We start from the raw sequence: 20942 nt of genomic DNA on the forward strand, positions 1-20942 counted from the left end.
ACTTATTGAGTACTTACGTTGTATTACACATACTTTATGTCACCTGACCCTTACAACAATTCTATAAATTAGATGTTATTGACCCCACACATGGGGCTTCCCAGGTAGCTCAAGTGGTAAAGAATCCACCTAACAATGCAGGAGCCATGGGTTCAATCCCTAGGTTGGGAAGATCCCCTGGAGGAGGAAATGGCAAGCTATTCCAGTATTCCTGCCTGGAAAAGGCCACGGACAGAGAGGCCTGGTGGTTACAGTTCATGGGATTGCACAGACACGACTGAGCGCTCACATGCTGACTCTCAGCTGCAGCATGCAGGATCCAGTTCCCTGTTGCTGTTCAGTCGCCCAGTCATGTCCAACTCTTTGCGACCCCATGGACTGCAGCACATCCAGCCTCCCTGTCCCTCACCATCTCCCAGAGTTTGCCCAAGTTCATGTTCATTGCATCAGTGATGCCATCCAGCCATCGCATCCTCAGTCGCCCTCTTTTCCTTCTTTACTCAGTCTTTCTCAACATCAGGGATTTTTCCAATGACTCATCTGCTCACATCATATGACCAAAATACTGGAGCTTCAGCTTCAGCATCAGTCCTTTCAGTGAATATTTAGGGTTGATCTCCCTTAAGATTGACTGGTTTGATCTCCATCCTGTCCAAGGGACTTTCAGGAATCTTCTCCACCACCACAGTTCGAAGGCATCAATTCTTTGGCATTCTGCCCTCTTTACAGTCGAGCTCTCACAACCATATGTGACCACTGGGAAGATTATAGACTTGACTATACGGACATTCGTCAGCAGATTAAGGTCTCTTAATCTGGCATATTAAGACTGAGCTTCCCTGGTGGCTCAGACAGTAAAATCGTCTGCTTGCAGTGCTGGAGACCCACATTCAATCCCTGTGTTGGGAAGATCCCTTGGAGAAGGGAACAGTGACCCACTCCAGTACTCTTGCCTGGCAAATTACATGGATGGAGGAAACTCGTAGGCTACAGTCCATGGGGGCCGCAAAGAGTCAGACACGACTGAGCGACTTTGCTTCCCTAAGGTCTCTGCTTTTCAACACACTGTATAGGTTTGCCATTACTTTCCTGCCAAGAAGCGATCACCTTCTGATTTCATGGCTGCAGGCACCATCCACCATAATTTCAGAGCCCAAGAATAGGAAATCTGTCACAGCTTCCACCTTTCCCCCTTCTGTTTGCCAGGCAATAATGGGGCTTCGTTCCCTGACCAGGGATCAAATCCAGGTCCCTGAATTGAGAACTCTGAGTCTTAGCCATTCCATCACCAAAGAAATCCCTGCTGCTGCTGCTGCTAAGTCACTTCAGTCGTGTCCGACTCTGTGCGACCCCACAGACGGCAGCCCACCAGTCTCCCCCGTCCCTGGGATTCTCCAGGCGAGAACACTGGAGTGGATTGCCATTTCCTCCTCCAATGCATGAAAGTGAAAAGTGAAAGTGAAGTCGCTCAGTCCTGTCCAACTCTTTGCGATCCCATGGACTGCAGCCTACCAGGCTCTTCCATCCATGGGATTTTCCAGGCAAGAGTACTGGAGTGGGGTGCCATCGCCCTCTCCAAAGAAATCCCTAAAATGCCTAATTTTTTGCATCATATTTTTTTTCTTTATAATTGTATTTATTTACTTTTGGCTGTGGTGGGTCTTCATTGCTTCGAGGACTTTTCTCTAGCTGTGGCGAGCAGGGGCCACTTTCTAGTCATGGTTCAAGGGCTTTTCATTGCAGTGGTCTCTCGTTGCAGAGGACAGGCCCTACAGTGTGTGGGCTTCATCGGTTGTGGAGCATGGGCTTCAGAAGTCATGGTGTGTGGGCTCAGGAGTTGCAGTTTCTAGGTTCCAGAGCACAAGCTCAACAGTTGTGGCCCCAGGCTTAGCTGATCTGTGGCTCGGGGAATCCTCCTGACTCAGGGATCGAACCCAAGTCTCCTGCATGGGCAGGTGGATTCTTTAGCACTGAGCCCCTGAATCATATTTTTAAGTTCAGATGAGCCACGCATCAAAGCAAAAAGCAAAAATAAGCATAATGGGGACACTGAATGCAAATACCAGTATTCTTTTCCTTTTTTGAAGTAAGTCAGGAAGGGGTGTGAGAGGCACACAGAAGCCAGCGAGCCCACCATGCCCAGCACACGGCAACCCCTGGTATTTCCGTGAACAATGGGGCAGCCACCTTCGATTTACAACGAAACGCCCTGTTCACTACTTGTTCAGGATGAAATAAAGGGTTTTTAGTCAAATCCAGTTTCCTGCACAGTTTCTCGTCTACACATGCACATCACCTTAGAATTCGATCTTTTACCCTCCACTGTATTCTCAAAGGATCCAGTCACAGTGCCCCCAGAGTGAGCCGTCAATGAATCTCTGCTTTCGAACTGAAAAGTTCCACACTTCTATGTATTTTACAAATTGAAAGAACAGGTAAATAATGATATCTGGAACGATACTAATCACTTTCCCTTTTGACAACCCTCTTTAAAACTGCACACAGTATCACTGTGATGCAGCCACACCCGCTAAAGTGGTCCGTGTGTTTGAATAGTTTGACAGAACCATACAGAAATTCAAGAGAACAGAAGACATCATAAATCACTGTGTAGGAAGCTCCCCAAAGTGGTTTCTGCAGAGCATTTGCCCAGCCTTGGTTACTGCACAAGCTGAACAGGTATTACAGGTTTCTAGTCTAAACTCTTTTCTATACTCTCTACTTCAGGCTTTATCTCTGAATGTCAAAGATTCCATCACTGTCAATGTAAGTGTAAAACTCAGCAGGGATGTGGGCGAACTAAACGCTCTCCCCAAATCTGTAAAAATGATGTCTAAGATGCTAATATAAAAAGTTCCTCTCCAAGAATAAGATTCCTTTGATCCAAGGTTTACTATGTGATTGAAAAGAAACTAGGGTTAAACAACAGAGAAGTGAGGTGCTCACATCCTAGGTTCCTCAAAAAAACAACAAACGTGTGTGGAGCATCAGCAATGGACTGGATATAAGGATGCCAGCACGTAAGCTTGACCGAAGGGTGTGATACAGTTCATATTCCTTATAAAGTCACTTACAGAGTACTAAATAAAACCAAACTTCACATATTTCTTAGAAGACCTGTAACCTATCCATCTATGGGAACATCATTCTCACCCTATCAAATGAAAATTTTTCAGCAACTCCAAAACCATCACCTTTGAGGAATTTTACATGAGTGTGTCCTCCAACCCGGGGCCTTCATGGAAGACAGAACAAGGTCGCTTTTGTTTTTCTCCCCTGGCAGGAGGTTGTTTAATTGGTTGTTTTTTGAGGAGAAAAGTTGGGGAAACAATGGGGGTGTGTTGAAGTGGGGAGAGGGGGGTTTGTTTATGTTGGACACAGGTCCGCCTGCCAATGCAGGAGATGCGGTTCAATCCCTGAAATGACAACCCACTCGAGTATTTTTGCTGGGAGAAGTCCATGGACAGAGAAGCCTGGCGTACTACAGTCCAAGGGGTCGCAAAGAGTCAGACATGACAGTGACTGAACACAGCACAGCAAAGACGAGATAAACCTGCATCTTGGGGGCTTCCCTGGCTGTCCACTGGCTAAGACTCTGCTTTCCAGTGCAGGGGATGCGGGTTCGATTCCCGGTCAGGCAACTAAGAGCCAACATGCTGCGGGGTGCAGCCAAAAGTTAAATAAGTAAAACTCGTTAAAAAAAAAAAAAAAAAACACTCTATCTGGGTTTGGCTGTGAAAGAAAAACAAGTTCTTATCAGGAGCCTTACTTTTCTCAAGAGAGAGAAGGGATGGGGGTTGTTAGATAACCTCTGTAGAGGTGATGAGAGACCATTTAAAGGGTCACTGAGTATTACAGACAACCCAGGTGAGACTTGGAAATTAGAAACTTGTGATAGACCCAAATAGTAGTTTATTTTTCCCAAATAGCAGATAAGAAGAGATGGGTGAGTTCCCCACACTGAAAAACTCAGAATGGAAAACGTGAACAAGAAGTCAGCCACAGTTTCCCAGAGGACACTGTAACTGACCAGCAACAGAGAGCAGGCCTAAATCTGGGGGCTTAACACCTCCTCTCTGCACTTCCCTGGTGGCTCAGATGGTAAAGAATCTGCCTGCAATGCTGGAGACCTGGGTTTGATCCCTGGGTTAGGAAGATCCCCAGGAGGAGGGCATGGCAACACACCCCAGGATTCTTGCCTGGAATGAATCCCCATGGACAGAGGAGCCTGGCGGGCTACAGTCCATGGAGTCACAAAGAGTCAGACACAACTGAGACACACACACACACACACACACACACACACACACACACACCCCTCCTCTCTGGTTAGTATGACAGAAAGACAAATACAAGTGGCTTCAAACTCTGGCTCCTAGATAAGTAGATAGGACGTTAGTCAAGCTAGTTTTTTATGCCTTCCTTCCTCATCTGCTTAAAAGGGGATGGAGTATAATAACTACCTTTATCAAATTATTCTGAGTATTTAAGGAGATAATATATGAAAAGACCCCACATTGTTTCTGCCACTTGATAGGCAATAGATGAATATAACTTGGGTTTGTTTTTTTTTTTTACCTGCATAAAATAAGAACATGAATGGAACATTACATTCCACTCTAAATTCTGTCTTAGATTTTAGTTGTCGTGACCACACTTCATGTCCTGTGAATTTTCTAAGTTGCTTTCCACTACCAACACTACGACTAATAATAATACCATCTTATATTTGTAAGGTTCTTTGCCACTTAAAAAGTATTTACATGGCACTTCCTTGGCAGTCCAGTGGTTAGGACTTTGCCTTCCAATGCAGGGGATGGGAGTTAGATCCCTGGTGAGAGATCTAATATATCACATGCCTCAGGGTCAAAAAATCCCCCATAAAACAGAAGCAAAAATATTGTAACAAATTTAATGAAATGGTCTACATCAAAAAAGTTTTTAAGAAAAAAGCATTTACTTTCACTATCTCATTCACTAGTTCTGACAAGTGACTCTGATAGAGAACAGTTAACTGCTATCAATTTATATATGAGGAAACTGAGAGGCAGGGAAAGAAAATGACTTGTCCTAGGTCAATTTAACGTTCATTTTGTTATCCTTGTTCTGTAATGCTAAAGTTCATTAAAAAGAAAGACAACCTCTTCCTGTTTAAAACATAGGCTCCCCTTGGCTTTTCTTTTTATAAAGCTAACTTACCTTGTGCTTTGTCAATCATTTCACACGTCCATTTTAAAAGGCACAAGTTAAAAGCTACTCAGAAATAAGAGAAAATACACAAAAGCAGATACGTGTCTGAAGGTACCTAGACTGGTAATCTGACTTGGCAGGCACCCAGTAGATGTTTGCCAATATGCAAAACAGCTTCTGATGCAAGCCTATAAATTTCTTAATAATTTAATACACATGGCTCTCTCCCTGTGTTCTGTATTTACAGGTATAATTTGTTTCACTGGGGACGGGCTACAGTTTCGACGAAGATAGACTCTAATTTGTTTTTTTCCCTACATACAAGTAGTACCCCAAGGAATTGAGGAAATATAGACATCTGGGAGTAGAATTCAGAAAATCCATTATGTTAAATGAGAAATAAATTATTCTTCATCTTCATTCTAACTGAAATTCACCATTTCCTTTAATTATGAACACAGACAAGAAGCCACTCTGGTATTACCAACACCTCTCATTTTTATCAACAACAGAATTCACATATTTTATATCATGTTACAGTTACTGCAGAGATCCTAAAATATCATTTACACTCATCACCACTTCAAAATTACCATAGTGACCAGACTCACTTCTGGATTTTATTTAATGTGACGTACATATTACTGTGTCACAAATTTGCTTGAAAATTGTTTTATCTGTATCTCAATAGGATTGGACGGCTTTGCAATCATAAATTTGTCTATGTATGTGTAACACAGATTTTAAAAAGGTTAAGAACTTCTGCTTCAAAGGATAGTTAAGACCCTGCAGACTTGCCCTCTCTCAGTGCTCGACTCCAAGAGATTCCCCACCCTTTACCTTCTCATCCCCAGTCTGCCCACCTCACACCCTTCTTCATCCTGCCTGGCTTCAAATGCAAGGACTTTGGAAAGAGGACAAAGAGCAAAACCTACAGCCAATTCTGCCTCCCTTTTCTCCTCTCCCCTCAAATAGATTATTATTTATATCCACAGCCTCTAAACCCGTCTCCCTCTCCTAAACTCCAAAGTGTCTTTCGTGACTCTTTGCTCCTTAAACCCTAACGCCAAGATCAGAAATAAAATGCCGAGGGTAGTCAGCATGCCACTCTCAACTGGACAGATCAGTTTTTTAATACCCCAAAACAATGAGGAAGCAGAACAGAGAAGTGAGTAGTGGAGGGAACAGGCTGGGGAAGGGAGGTGGGCTGCAGAAAGAGAGCTTTTATTTTTCATCTTCCTGGTGTCAGAAGGAAAGAAAGAAGGGATGAGTAAAGGAAACTCATACACAACCACTCGCATCTGGAGAAACCACCACATGGGTGATGGATGAAACTGCTCTAAAGGAAGAAGAAAGAGTAAGGCTGTGTCATCCCTCTTGGAAGTCGGCGAGAAGAAAAGAAGTACTGGTTGAACCGAGAACAGTGAAGAAAGAGGACCTGCTTGTCAGTTCTTGGTAGCAAAGGGGTCAGTCAAGCACTCGGTTCAGACTAAGAAGTGTCCAAATGGAAAGCTCAGGTTGGTTTGTATTCATGTGGTTCTTCTCCCCAGCTTTCATGAACAAAACTCCAAGGGAGACCCTAGAGCAAGCCCAGGAGTCATCTGCAGCAGCTTAAAGCTAGAGAAAGAGGTCTCCAACATGCTTGATTTGGAAGAGAGAGGGAAGGGAAAGGAGAATCCTTACCATGTTAATTGTGGAGGGATCTATCTGTCCAAAATACAAAACAAAAAATACTGCAAATGAACTAAGTTTCCCAGTACTATCAGTATTATACACTGTGAGTTGGCTGATTTACCCGCACAATATTGTTTCTATGGGACAATGCACTGCAAGTTCTCAACATATCACTTAAAGTCTGAACATGGTCACGACAAGGAACTACTTTTATTAATTATGCACCAAACAAAAGTAATGACAGTGAAAAAGAAAGCAAAAGTTTAAGAAATGATGACAACATTATGATAGGTGATTGCAGCCATGAAATTAAAAGACGCTTTCTCCTTGGAAGGAAAGTTATGACCAACCTAGATAGCATATTCAAAAGCAGAGACATTACTTTGCCAACAGAGGTCCATCTAGTCAAGGCTATGGTTTTTCCTGTGGTCATGTATGGATGTGAGAGTTGGACTGTGAAGAAGGCTGAGCGCCGAAGAATTGATGCCTTTGAACTGTGGTGTTGGAGAAGACTCTTGAGAGTCCCTTGGACTGCAAGGAGATCCAACCAGTCCATTCTGAAGGAGATCAGCCCTGGGATTTCTTTGGAAGGAATGATGCTAAAGCTGAAACTCCAGTACTTTGGCCACCTCATGCAGAGAGTTGACTCACTGGAAAAGACTCTGATGCTGGGAGGGATTGGGGGCAGGAGGAGAAGGGGACGACAGAGGATGAGACGGCTGGATGGCATTACCAACTCGATGGACGTGAGTCTGAGTGAACTCTGGGAGTTGGTGATGGACAGGGAGGCCTAGTGTGCTGCAATTCATGGGATCGCAAAGAGTTGGACACGACTGAGCGACTGAACTGAACTGAACTGAAACATTTTAATAGGGCTTCCCTGGTGGCCCAGACAGTAAAGAATCTGCCTGTGATACGGGAGACCTGGGTTCACTCACTGGGTCAGGAAGATATCCTGGAGAAAGAAATGGCAACCCACTCCAGTATTCTTGTCTGGAGAAGACCATGGAGAGAGCAGACCAATGGTCTGCAGTCCATGGGGTCACAAGGAGTCAGAAAAGACTGAGTAACTAACACACACTAAACATTTTTATAAGGATTATTTTGTACAAATTTTATTTGATTACATTTTCAGTTGTTAAAAACAGAGTCACAGCTAAGTCAAGCTTAATTTACTGTATGAATTCAAAGCTTTCACATAAGTTTTAAAACATACAAACTGGTTATTTTTCTGTACTACTTTTCTATGAAAACATTTTTCAATAGAATGCTTTCTGTTTCATACACAAAACACATTCTCAAGTAACCAGAAAATCAGCATGAGGAATACTATTTACGTGATACAATGTACTTCTTCTAAAAGATATAGCAAAAATTGTGCAGTTACAAGACATATAGAAAAATAAAACTAGAATTTCTTTGCTTCTGATGTGTAAGTAAAATAGGCCTTAGGAAAACACTTTGTTACTGCAGCAATTAGCATTCAAATAAGAATATTTTTAAACTCTAGGTGATGTAACACCACCTTCCTGCTACTTGAAAATACTGGGATGTGATGACGCACCAAGACTGTAAACACTCAAAGAAGATGAAAAAGCCAACTGCATTTCCCAAAGTAATTGTGAGTGCTGACCCTTTGGTACTTACTAGAGTAGAACTTGTCTAATTATAACGTCTAGTTTTTCCCCCTATAATTTCAAGTTATTACTTCATCACTACCTTGCTGATATAATACTTGGAATGAAATTTCTATCTAAATTTATTCATAAGGCCCACATTCTTACTAGATGAAATGTTCAAGTGCTCTGTTCTTTAAATTCACAAAACAATCTGATAAGGAATATATCCTAAAACTGAACGGTCGATCTAGAAAGGGCATAGACAGAGGCTGCCTTATAGTTTTGGTTCCTTTAAATCTTAAAACACTACCAGAAAAAAAATACTGTCTTCATGGAAATGACTAGAAAGGATGAACTATATCCAGCAATTTCATTTTCAAGAAAACTTGATCATATCCATATACTGCCCATTTTCTTTGCCTGCTGCTACTGCTGCTGCTAAGTCGCTTCAGTCGTGTCTGACTCTGTGCGACCCCACAGACGGCAGCCCACCAGGTTCCTCCATTCCTGGGATTCTCCAGGCAAGAATACTGGAGTGGGTTGCCATTTCCTTCTCCAATGCATGAAAGTGAAGTCGCTCAGTCATGTCCGACTCTTAGCGATCCCATGGACTGCAGCCCACCAGGCTCCTCTGTCCATGGGATTTTCCAGGCAAGAGTACTGGAGTGGGGTGCCATCGCCTCTCCTTTCTTTGCCTACTTGCCTCAATAGAAAACATTTTCCCAAAATAAGGTTTAACATAACACTCTTATATGGAAGAGTTGAAATTAAATGGAAACTTACTTATGAAAGAATAATGCATAAATTAGTGGTCATTAATTTAAAATCATCTACCAATATGATGGCAGGGAAAAAAAAAAAACAGCGTGTTTATCTAGCACATAGTAGGAGCTCAGTAAATATTTGTTAATAAAGCAATTTAATGTTAAAAACTTTCCAGTGGGAGTAAACTGAAAGCTAGAGTAGAAACGTGTCCTCTTTCTAATTACTTAAGCATAAGTTCTGTAATAAAGAAAAACATCTAACTAAGGTAAATGTATAATAATTCCATTTTATATTAAAACAAACTTGTGTTTCAACATAAATACAAAGCAATTGCTAAAGCAATAAACCTAATTGTGAACTTCCTGCATTTTCCCAAAGATGATTGCATCATAGTATAATTGCTTTTCAGAGGTTAAAAGATCTCTGATTTACATCAGATGACTACTTTTTTTTCAGCCATTTACTTAAACAAATGTGTACAAATTCATATCACAGGAACAAAGTGAGACTACTTTTTGACCCCAGAAAAATCTACTTATTCTGTTTTTAAAGGGTTATCTAATTTGGATAATCAAGACTGCATTTCTTCCCTATGCCCTGAAGCAAAGTACATTCTCAGTTCTGTTTTGAAGCTGGCACACACAGAACTCAATCTTGGTTAATTTCCAAAGGCACATATGTTATAGTAAATCTTCTTCTTGTAATGCCAGAAAGTTTTTGCTCCTAGAAATTGTTTCACTGGCATATTCTCAACATATCAGTATCTCAATACCTGCTAATCCTAGAGAAGCAAGAGTGGCCAACACGCACTTTAGAAAAGTGAAGGTTCCACTGTGAAATCTACAAAAGGTTGACTTTTACTTTGTGCAAGATCCTATCCCTTAAGTCTGCGAGTTTTAAAACAGTAACCTCTGGGGCATACTGGAATCACAGACTGGGACTATGTGTTTTAATAATATAGCTGACTATTAAACCTGTCTGCTCTTAGCACATTAAGGATTTTCTTACAAGTGAGGTTAACAACATTTCAGTCTTTGGAAAGACAAACATATTTTGGCCAATTCAGATGGAAATTCTATGACAGTCACTGAAGTGTTTTCCCAGTGATTAACTCAAAATAAGCTACGAGAGAGGGACAGAAAGAGAAATCCGTTTTTCTTTCTCTTTTAAACAATGAAGGTAGAATGGAAGAATGAAAGAAAAATATTCCATAAAAATACTTCCGTTTTCCTACTCTCTTTCTTCAGGGAATACTCTGAACCCTTCTAATATAAAACACTAATGTGTTTCTACAACAAATCCATTGATTTAAAATGAAAACAGGGACTTCCTGGGGGCCCAAGTGGCTAAGACTCTGCACTGCCTATGCAGGGGGCCTGGGTTCGATGCCTTCTCAGGGAATTAGATCCCACACGCTGCAACTAAAGCGTGTGACCCAGTGTGAGGCATCTAAGACCTGGCACAGCCAAATAAATAAAAATGTATAAACATTTTTTTAAATAAAATGAAAACAAAAACCTTACTGCTTTCTTTTATAAATATGAGCTATTACTATTAACACTATTGATTTTATTTTCGTATGTAGCCACCACAGAATATTCAAGTAGCAAAAAATTATTTAAGACAATAATAAAATTATAATGTCTTTGTACTCTCTCATTAAATTTAATTTTAAAATACTTTACTATAAAGTATCAAAAGTTTAAAATTCATACTCACTGATCCAGCAATTCTACAACAGTAAACTTGTCTAAAAAAAAAAAAAATTCCTAAGGAATTTATGTTCAAGGATGTTTTATCACAAAACTAAATTACTTTAACAAAAAAGATAAGAAAAACTAACCACTGAAAATAGGAAATTAATGGAATATATTATGATACATCTATATAATAAATACTGTGCAGTCATTATAGAATAAGAAATTGTCGACAGAGGGACTGAAAGCCTAAGAATTTTTTCAGCCCTCTTAACATCCCTTTATACAAACTGCCTGAATTTATTACCAGCATGTACTGCTTTTCCAGCAGTTACTGGAAAGATGCAGAAGTCAATGTATTTAATAGAAAATATTTTAGACATACACACACACAGTATCTTTTTTTAGCCATGCCCCGTGGCATGCAGGATCTTAGCACCCTCATCAGGGATGGAACCCACAACCCCTGCAGTGAAAGTGCAGTCTTAACCACTGGACTGACAGCGAAGTCCCCCAGACATATCAAAGGTATCAAGTTATACATGTGCACAGTAAGGTCCCAACCCTCTTATGTGTATAAATATATATTTAAAAAACTGAGAAGAATATATGTCAACAGTTGGTATATGTGGATGGTAGAGTATAGGTTGGAGAAGGCAATGGCACCCCTCTCCAGCAGTCTTGCCTCGAAAATGCCATGGATGGAGGAGCCTGGTAGGCTGCAGTCCATGGGGTCACTAAGAATCGGACACGACTGAGTGACTTCCCTTTCACTTTTCACTTTCATGCATTGGAGAAGGAAATGGCAACCCACTCCAGTGTTCTTGCCTAGAGAATCCCAGGGACGGGGGAGCCTGGTGGGCTGCCATCTACGGGGTCGCACAAAGTCAGACACGACTGAAGTGACTTAGCAGCAGCAGCAAAGTATAGGTAATTTCTTAGTATTAATTTTCTGTATTTTCCAGAAGGAGCATTTCTTTTATACTCAGAAACAAAATTTTACTTTACATAATATACTATTTTGGCTGCCATATAATACCTAAAGTTAAAAATTCTTTGGTTTAAAAGAAAAGGAATAATTTCTGATTTAGGCAAAAAAAATATCATACTATAAGGTAAACGATAATAATGATGATAGGAATGGGGAGGAAGTGATTATCATGTCCAATAGCAAGGACTTTATCTAAAAAAAAAAAAAAAGAACAACACTTGGATAATGGTATGTCTCTATGTCATAGAATAAATATAGAAAATACTATATTATGAAGTTGTTAATATATACTTAAAAAAAGATTTAATAGAGTGAAAATAAGTCCATGGATGACAGATACATAATATGTTAACTAAAATGAGAGATATGTAGTGATGTATCACTAAATCACAGAAGCTAACTATGGTGTTGCTGTTTAGTCACTAAGTCGTGTCTGACTCTTTTGCAACCCCATGGACTGTAGCCTGTCAGCCTCCTCTGTCCATGGCATTTCCCAGGCAAGAATACTGGAGTGGGTTGTCACTTCCTTCTCTAGGAGATCTTCCCAACCCAGGGACTGAACACTCGTCTCTTGCATTGGTAGGCAGGTCCTATACCACTGAGCCACTAGGGAAGCTCTAGCCAGCTATGCCCTACGATGTGTGTGTATGTGTGTGGGTGTGTGTTAAGTTGCTTCAGTCATGTCCACTCTGTGAGCGCTTATATGGACTGTAGCCCTCTAGGCTCCTCTGTCCATGGGATTCTTGAGGCAAGAATAATGGAGTGGGTTGCCATACCCTCCTCCAGGGGAGCTTCCTGACCCAGGGATATGCCATACCATAAAATCACCTTAATTCCACTACAGACAGGTTATCAGTTGAAGAAATCACATCAACTTGCTATAATAAAGTTTACTACTACCAATTACACAAAAATTGATATGCATGAACAATGCTCAGTAGATAAAAAATGAACTCACTAAGATCGTTGACATTTTCTTCAAGGCTTTGTATGGATTTCAGACGAAGAAATACTTCAAATACTTTGGGTAGTAATTTCTACTATTCAAATTAAAAGTTTTCATTTATTCACACTCGATTTTCTCTGAACTGAACATTTTAACCTATGCTAATTTTCACAGCATTAATGGCTCTAAGAGAATACTAATATTTAATCAGCGCAATGTCCAGAAAAGACATATGAATAGTAAAGTTTAAAATGGATGTGATTCATTACTGAAAGTAATGCTGTTTTAGAACTAAGTGAACTGCAGAGAGTTTTAAATGAAATGGTGAACAATGGAATTCTATGCAGAGGTTAACATTATAACGACTCTGTGAGTGCGTGCTCATTTGCGTCTGACTTTTTGTGACCCCATGGACTGTAGTCCGCCATGCTCCTCTGTCCATGTAATTTTCCAGGTAAGAATACTAGAGTGGGTTGCCATTTCCATCTCCAGGGGATCTCCTCAACCAAGGGATTAAACCCAAGTCTCCTGCATTGGCAGGCGGATAATGACTCTATAGACATGTAAGAAAATGTTACAACAACCATCAAGTAAAAACAGCAGATTACCAAAATGGGTGATGCTGAAATTCTGGGTAAATTTACTTCAAAAAAATTTTTAACATTATGGACAAATCATTGTTTCACCTAAGAGAGATAAGGCAATTTTTCTAAGTCTAAATGCCCCGTTTGCTTCTTTTGAGAGCCAGATCTTAAGTAAAGGAATAAAGGGAAAAAATTGAATGCACAGCTGTTTGCTTCTAGGAATACAAACGAGGAAATAAACAGAGGGAGGCTAATATCTGTAAGACTGGGCTAACTACTTCATTCCCAGCTGTGTTTTAATTTGTATTACTAAACAGTAAGAAAACCCTTTTTATGACAGTCAGAGGCTGAGAACTCCCATTTGCACCCAGCAAAAGTTAAAGGCACGCTAGAAAATACCTGGAATGTTTGATTCGGTAATTTATTGCCTGGTCTATAGTCTAAGTTGTACAACATCAATTGAATGATTCAGGAGCTAATTCTAATTTAATGCCATTTAAAAGCAGAAGAAATGACAAGAGAGACATCTCATCACTTGCAAGTGACTTAAATAAAATACCAAAAAAGATGGTCAAGTTAAAAATCATACCTGATTTGCTGTCAAAAGGTAATTTAGGATAATAACAAAGCAAGTCAGTACAGCCTGACTGATCCCAGTTTATACCTGGGATCACAGCCACAAATAATGCTGTTCTCCACCCTTCAAAGACAATACAAGGTTTCTACTCCAGGAGAAATCAGGGAGCCAGGGATATGTTCAGATGGAGACCAGGCAACACCGGAGCAGGTGAATACCAGACAAGCAACACTAGAGTAACACCAGAGCAGTGCCTCAGACACCACTGTTAGTAGCTTAAATGGAGAACTGTGAGGTAACTGGAAGCCTAGAATCTGTTAAGAAATTCAAAACTTTACTAAAAAGCAGACCTTCTTCAAGCTACCCATTCCTAATGCCATCAAGCATAAGATAACTACCTTTACACAAGACAACTGGCTGTAAGGATATACACTAATTTTCAAGCTAATTTTATGGATTATTATTTTTAGTTTTATTGTAAACTTAAACCCTAGGTTTATAGCAATAGCCATATTTATTGAAATGAATGGAAGCATGCTTTTTTTTTTTAAGCTGGCCATAATATTGAATTGGCCAAAAAGTTCATTTGGATTTCTCTGTAATATTGTATGGAAAAACCCAAATGAACTTTTTTGAACAACCCAATAGATATACCCTGGTTACACGAAATGATGAATAAATTCCATAGCTGGACATCACAAATCCTCTATTGCCTCTTTATTAATCTTGTGTATCTTAATAATATGGTCATCGGCTACTTTACTGTAGGTGGGAGTTTAAGCATCAAGAAACTCAACAGTTTTCTCCAGCAGGGCTCGCTCCCACAACTGTCGACCTATCCATCCCCCTTCTGGATACCAGCTCTGCCAGCTCTCTCAGGTTTGAACTCCTCATCTTTAGGGAGATGAAATGGTACAAAAGTGCTCAATTACCGGTGGACAGGTCCATAGATGTATGCAATAAATGACATAATGCAGATTAATATCCAGCTGAGCACGGATCTAGTAAGCGTTCCATTAAGAGCAGATATTACATAAAACAAGTAGACAAGAACTTAAAATAACAGGTAAAAAATGAATGCTGTTTCTAATGCAAATAATTGTTTTCTCAAAATCTGAGAAAAACAAAAAGCAAATAAAAAACCCTCCTATTAACATACAATGCGTTATCCCTACCACCTAGCACCATACCTATCGAACAGTGGTGCTGGATAAATGTTGATACATTCCTAAATAATAAATATCAAAATCTATTCTGAAACTCTGAAAATTTCTAGTTTGTAGACCTTAACTATTTCAGCTTTGCATCTCAATGCCTGGCAGATTATGTAACACATTCAGTTAATTTCACCTTTTCTCATGCAATTAAAAAATAATTTGAATTCTTAAAACTTTTGATTTGTAATTTAATTCCATGTCAGGGGTTTTGGGTTTGGACTGTAACTTACTTAAGGGTAAGGGCCAAGTCTGTCTGGCTAATTATTCTTTATAACGAAGCAAGTCAGTAGCTTGAGGTCAGTTTAGACCTGGGATCACAATATATAAATCAACATATATTTATTATATATTATAATAAATAATTATATTATTTTGCTCAGTGTTTAACATAAACTAGGGGCTCAGATGTTTGAATAAATGAATAAATTCTCATGTTCTATAAAAAAAGGGAACAAAACCATAATTCCTAACCAGAGTTCAGACCAAACAAGTATGTGAGAAGGCTACAATGGAAAACTTACTGCTGGAAGCTCTGTTTTAGGAAAGTCTTAGTATATGTTAATTAATTATCTATCAGTAAAACTAAAAAAACAGGAAAGTCTTAAAAGCTAGTCACATTAAGTAACTCACAGCACTATTATCATTTTAGATCCTGGAAGCATCTACTCTACATGGCATCCTGGATTTTTTAGGTGTTTTCTTACCAAAACCAAAACATAAGAATTCAGTGTCATATACAGTTTCACCAAAAATACATGCTTTTGACCAGAGAAACTCCATACAACCAGCTTTCTAAAGTAAAAAGCCAAAGTTCGACAGCGCTGTATAAAAATCTCCAATTACTTCCTGTTCTGTTTCTCAGAATTTGGAAGGACTGGCTTGGCTCTGTTCCCTAAAGGAACCAAAACAAAGCGAGGAAACGGTCCTATCTCACCTTCTGATCCCTCTGCCAATTAAGAGAATGCGCCCAGGGAGGTCCCTGCAATACTAACTTTGAGAGGTAAGAACTGAAATAAGAAACTTCAAAACGCAGATTCTACTTTCTAATACAGGAAATTCTCTCAAAAAGCAAACAAAAGTACCAATTATAAAAATTACCTTCACTGTCCACCTGGGTCTGCCAATATCAGCTCTTAGAGAGAGAAGGACCATTCATTCAAAGAGCACTTTTCAGGAATGTCTGAAGATAAAGATCTTCAATCAGAGATAAGTTATTTTCAGAGAGCCATGTAGTTGTTTCAGGGCGTATCAGGATATTTGGGTCATGAAGGTGTTATTATGCTCAGTGCCACAGAAGCCAACAAAACCTTCAGTATTTTTTCCCATGGGTTTGATTTATTATGAGGATTAGGAGAATGTAATTCTCTCTCTGATAGAACCCTGTCACCTAAGGGAATGAGCCTGTGCAATCCTGAGTACAGAGCAGTAACAAATTTTAGATCAAGAGTAATAATACTGTATGCCCAAGACTCGGATTCACACCTTTAAACTGTTATCTTCTTTTGTGGAGGAAAACATATTTCACATGATTTTAAGTAGTCCTGATCCTGGGGGTTTCAAAGCTATTTTAAAAAATCTACAGGTCCCCAAACTGCAATAATCAGGCTGACGGAAGACTAACAGAGGAGCAGTAAACAAACAGGATCTTAAGAAAAACCAAGATTTAAGGACTTGATAGGAAAGAACCTTGCTTCTCTTCCATTCCTGGCAGGGGCTCTCTTACTAGATGGAATCAGGGTCATTATTCAGAACCATCTAATAAAAGCATTTTTATTTAATCTCATGATCAAAACAAGTTTAGAACTGTCTGGACTTCCTTCTCGCCAGGTAAACAGTTGATTATATAAAAACACGCCAGTTTGGGTTTTTTTTCCTTTAACATAGAGCTTGTGAGGTCTTCCCAACATGTAACAATGAACTTTCAGGTAAGCCCAAGAGTTCTTATGTACACCTTCAAAAGAATCTGTTTAAAGATAGGTAATTTCATCCCCTTGCGTACCTCAAGTAGTATTCTTTTCTGATTGTTCCTTACTGCTTCTCACCCCTTTGCCTCATTTTCCTCTCTCTGTTTCAGCCATGCGCATATAAACCCATAGGATTAGCCCAATACTGACATACCAAGAAAGGGGTTTCTCACCTGACATTAACTGACATTTACCTGACTCTACCTGACATTGGTTTAACATCAATAGATAACACTAGGCCATATGAACCCCTCAGGACAAAGCCCTTCATTTCATTGCGTCCATAAGGCACAGACCTTAGTACAAAGGTATTCAAAGTTGCCTGCTGTCCTGATAAAACAAATGACATTTTATTTTAAATCACTGGAAGTGATGATAAATATCACACTACCGACAGAAGACTTTAGTACTGAAATCTGAAAAACACACCAAACATGCTGCCTCCATCAATGAGTACAAACCAAAAAAAAAAAAAAAAAAAAGTGTTCAACCAGCAAATTTAACTCTTCTCACTAAAAAAAGATCAGTGCTCTTCCTTAGAATGACTTCTTCCAAAATTATGAAGGAATTTTATCTGGCTTGTTTTCTAACAATTTCTTGCTGAACTTGTGGTAGATACAATCTATGTTTCTTTTAAGTTAACTACTAACGTGAAAATTTATTATATACTATACTATCTAAGTATTTGGGGTCTAATGTAAAAGACTATAAATATTACCCTCTTAAAAATGAACCCTTCCCCGACCTCCAAAAGAAAACACCAGGAACCAAGAAAGTAGAAAAGAGGAAAGTACAAAATAGGGTGGAAATAATTTTAACTGCATCAGTAATCACAAGAGCTATAAGGGAATTCCCTGATGGTAACAGTAGTTAAGACTCTGCCTTCCAATGCAGGGGGCATGGATTTGCACATGCTGCATGGTATAGCCAATAAAGCCAATAAACAAATAATTAAATGTAAGTTGGAGAAGACTCTTGAGAGTCCCCTGGGCTGCAAGGAGATCCAACCAGTCAATCCTAAAGGAGATCAGTCCTGGATGTTCACTGGAGGGACTGATGTTGTAGCTGAAACTCCAATACTTTGGCCACCTGATGCAAAGAGCTGACTTATTTGAAAAGACCCTGATGCTGGGAAAGATTGAGGGCAGGAGGAGAAGGAGGCGACAGAGGATGAGATGCTTGGATGGCATCACCGACTCAATGGACATGAGTTTGGGTAAACTCCGGGAGTTGGTGATGGACAGGGAGACCTAGTGTGCTGTGGTTCATGGAGTCTCAAAGAGTCAGACACAACTGAGTGACTGAACTGAACTGAACTGAAGTTAAATGTAAGCTAATAAAACTTCTCCCACTTGGGTAAAAATCCACTACATGGTATTTTAAAGAGACACATGCAAATCATATGAATAAGCAAAGGTTTTTTGAAAGTAAAAGAGCAGAAAAGTTATATTAGGCAAGTACTAAATTTAAATTGGTATATTAAGGAGCTAAGCAGCACAATGGTAAAGAATCCCCCTGCCAATGCAGGAGACCAAGAGACGCAGGTTCAATCCCTGGGTGGGAAAGATCCCCTGGAGCAAGAAATGGCAACCCACTTCAGTATTCTTGCCTGGAGATTCCACAGACAGAGGAACCTGGTGGGTTATAGTCCATAGCGTCACAAAGAGTTGGACATAACTGTGAGTGTGTGTGCACACACACACACGATACATTAAAATCAAACAAATAGGTAAGACCATTAGTAAAAATGGAGGTAGAGGTCAACTCCCAATGATAAAATGTTGACTTCATCATGATGACATAGTATACACTGAACAAAACCTAAGAATTTTACACATAAATGCATCTGATAACGTAATTTCAAATTTTTTTTAATGACAGAACTTCAGAGAAAATGAAAAGTCATCACAACAGTTGAAAATTACAATAATATACCTTTCTTAGTATCAGATTCCAGTCTCATGTAAACATTTCCAGAACACACAAAGTCCAATACCCTCCAACTCATTTTTGAGGCTAGAACACAATGCCAATGATAGTACAGACAAGGAATTTACAGGGCAATTTCACCTAGTATGACAAATGGCAAAATCCTAATTGGCAAAAAACCAATGATCCCAATGGACCACTGTATAAAAATGAAAGTACACAGTGACCAAGTTGGGTTTATTCCAAGGTTGGTTCACCATTAACAAATGTATTAACACCATTCACAGTAATGTGCTAAGTTAGCAAACTAAAAAAAAAAATTATCTCAATGAAGGCAGAAAAAATATCTAATAGAATTTAATACTCATAAAGAAGTTCTTATACCAAACTAGGAATAACAGAGATTTTTCTTAATCTAGAAAAGACACCCTCCAAAAATCTTCATTAAATATTATTCTTAATGGTAAAATTAGAGGCAGTTAAATTCAGAGTTGTAGTTATTTCTACTTATCATTGTACTGAAGGTACTAACCAGAAATATAAATAAAGGGTAGAAGAGAAAGTCGGGACCAGAAACAACAAAAAATTCCTCTCATGACTTATAGAAAGATTGACAAGTACATGTTCATCAAAAAATCCCTTTAAAATAGTGAAGGCAATAAGAATACTAACTGAAAAAGATACCTGCAACCCAATGTTCATAGCATCATTATTCACAATTCACGACTGCCAGGATATGATAACAACCTAAGTATCCATCAACAGATGAAAGGATGTAAGGCGGGGTATACACAGACACAATGGAATACAACTCAGCCTTAAAAAAAAAAAAGAAATTTTATTAATCAAAACAACATGGATGGACTTGGAGGATATTATGCTAAGTGATTCAAGTCAGACAGAAAGACAAATACTATATGAGATCACTTATATGTAGAATCCAAAAAATAAAACAAACTAGTAAATTTAACAGAAGAGAAACTGATTCACAGATATAGAGAAAGAACTAGTGGTTACCACTGGGGAAAGGAAAGAAGAAAGACAGGTGAAGCAGATTAAGAGGTGTAAACAATAACATATAAAAATAAGCTACAAGGATATATTGTACAACACAGGTGATACAGCCAATATTTTATAGTAACTATAAATGGAGCATAACTTAAAAAAAAGTGAAGATACAATAGAAAACCAAACAGCAGACCTGTAAAAGATTACTGTCTGTATTTAATAACCTAACAAAAAATTCCTACAATCAGAAGAAAAAAGACAAAAAGGAAACAAAAATATAAACAGACATTTCACCAAAGAAAAAATACAAATATACAATAAGCCTAATAAAAGATGCTTAACATCATCAACCTGGGAAATTCAAGTAAAAGCCACCACCAGGAAACATCTGACAACCACCAGGCTGGCAAAAAATACAAAAGTAGGACAATACCAAGTGCTGACAGAGCTTTGAAGGAATAAGCACTCATCCTGCTGGAGGGAGTATAACAGTACAACCACTTCAGAAAACAATTTAGATTTATTCGATGAAGCTGAAATGCACCTTACCACCTCAATTATACTTCTAGTTCTATGTCTGAGATAATCTTACAAATGAGCACGAGGAGACAGACATACAATGATGCTCACATAAAGCCATAATAAAATAAAACAGCAAACTTACGTCCACCAATGGGTAATGCTTAGATTATAGTATAAACAAACATATACTAAACTAATACATAGTCATAAAAATGAGCCACATCAATTTGGTATGAACCTTACAAATAATAATGTTTAA

At 39.0% G+C, this 20942-nt stretch overlaps 1 protein-coding gene across 27 annotated transcripts in view; it reads right to left on the reverse strand.

Annotated features, from left to right (window-relative positions):
- PLEKHA5 (pleckstrin homology domain containing A5) overlaps positions 1-20942 on the reverse strand; it is a 261293-nt gene that overhangs the window by 216504 nt on the left and 23847 nt on the right. The window lies entirely within an intron of this gene.

Source organism: Ovis aries, chromosome 3 (assembly GCF_016772045.2).
Source record: "Ovis aries strain OAR_USU_Benz2616 breed Rambouillet chromosome 3, ARS-UI_Ramb_v3.0, whole genome shotgun sequence".
Classification (NCBI taxonomy): domain Eukaryota; kingdom Metazoa; phylum Chordata; class Mammalia; order Artiodactyla; family Bovidae; genus Ovis; species Ovis aries.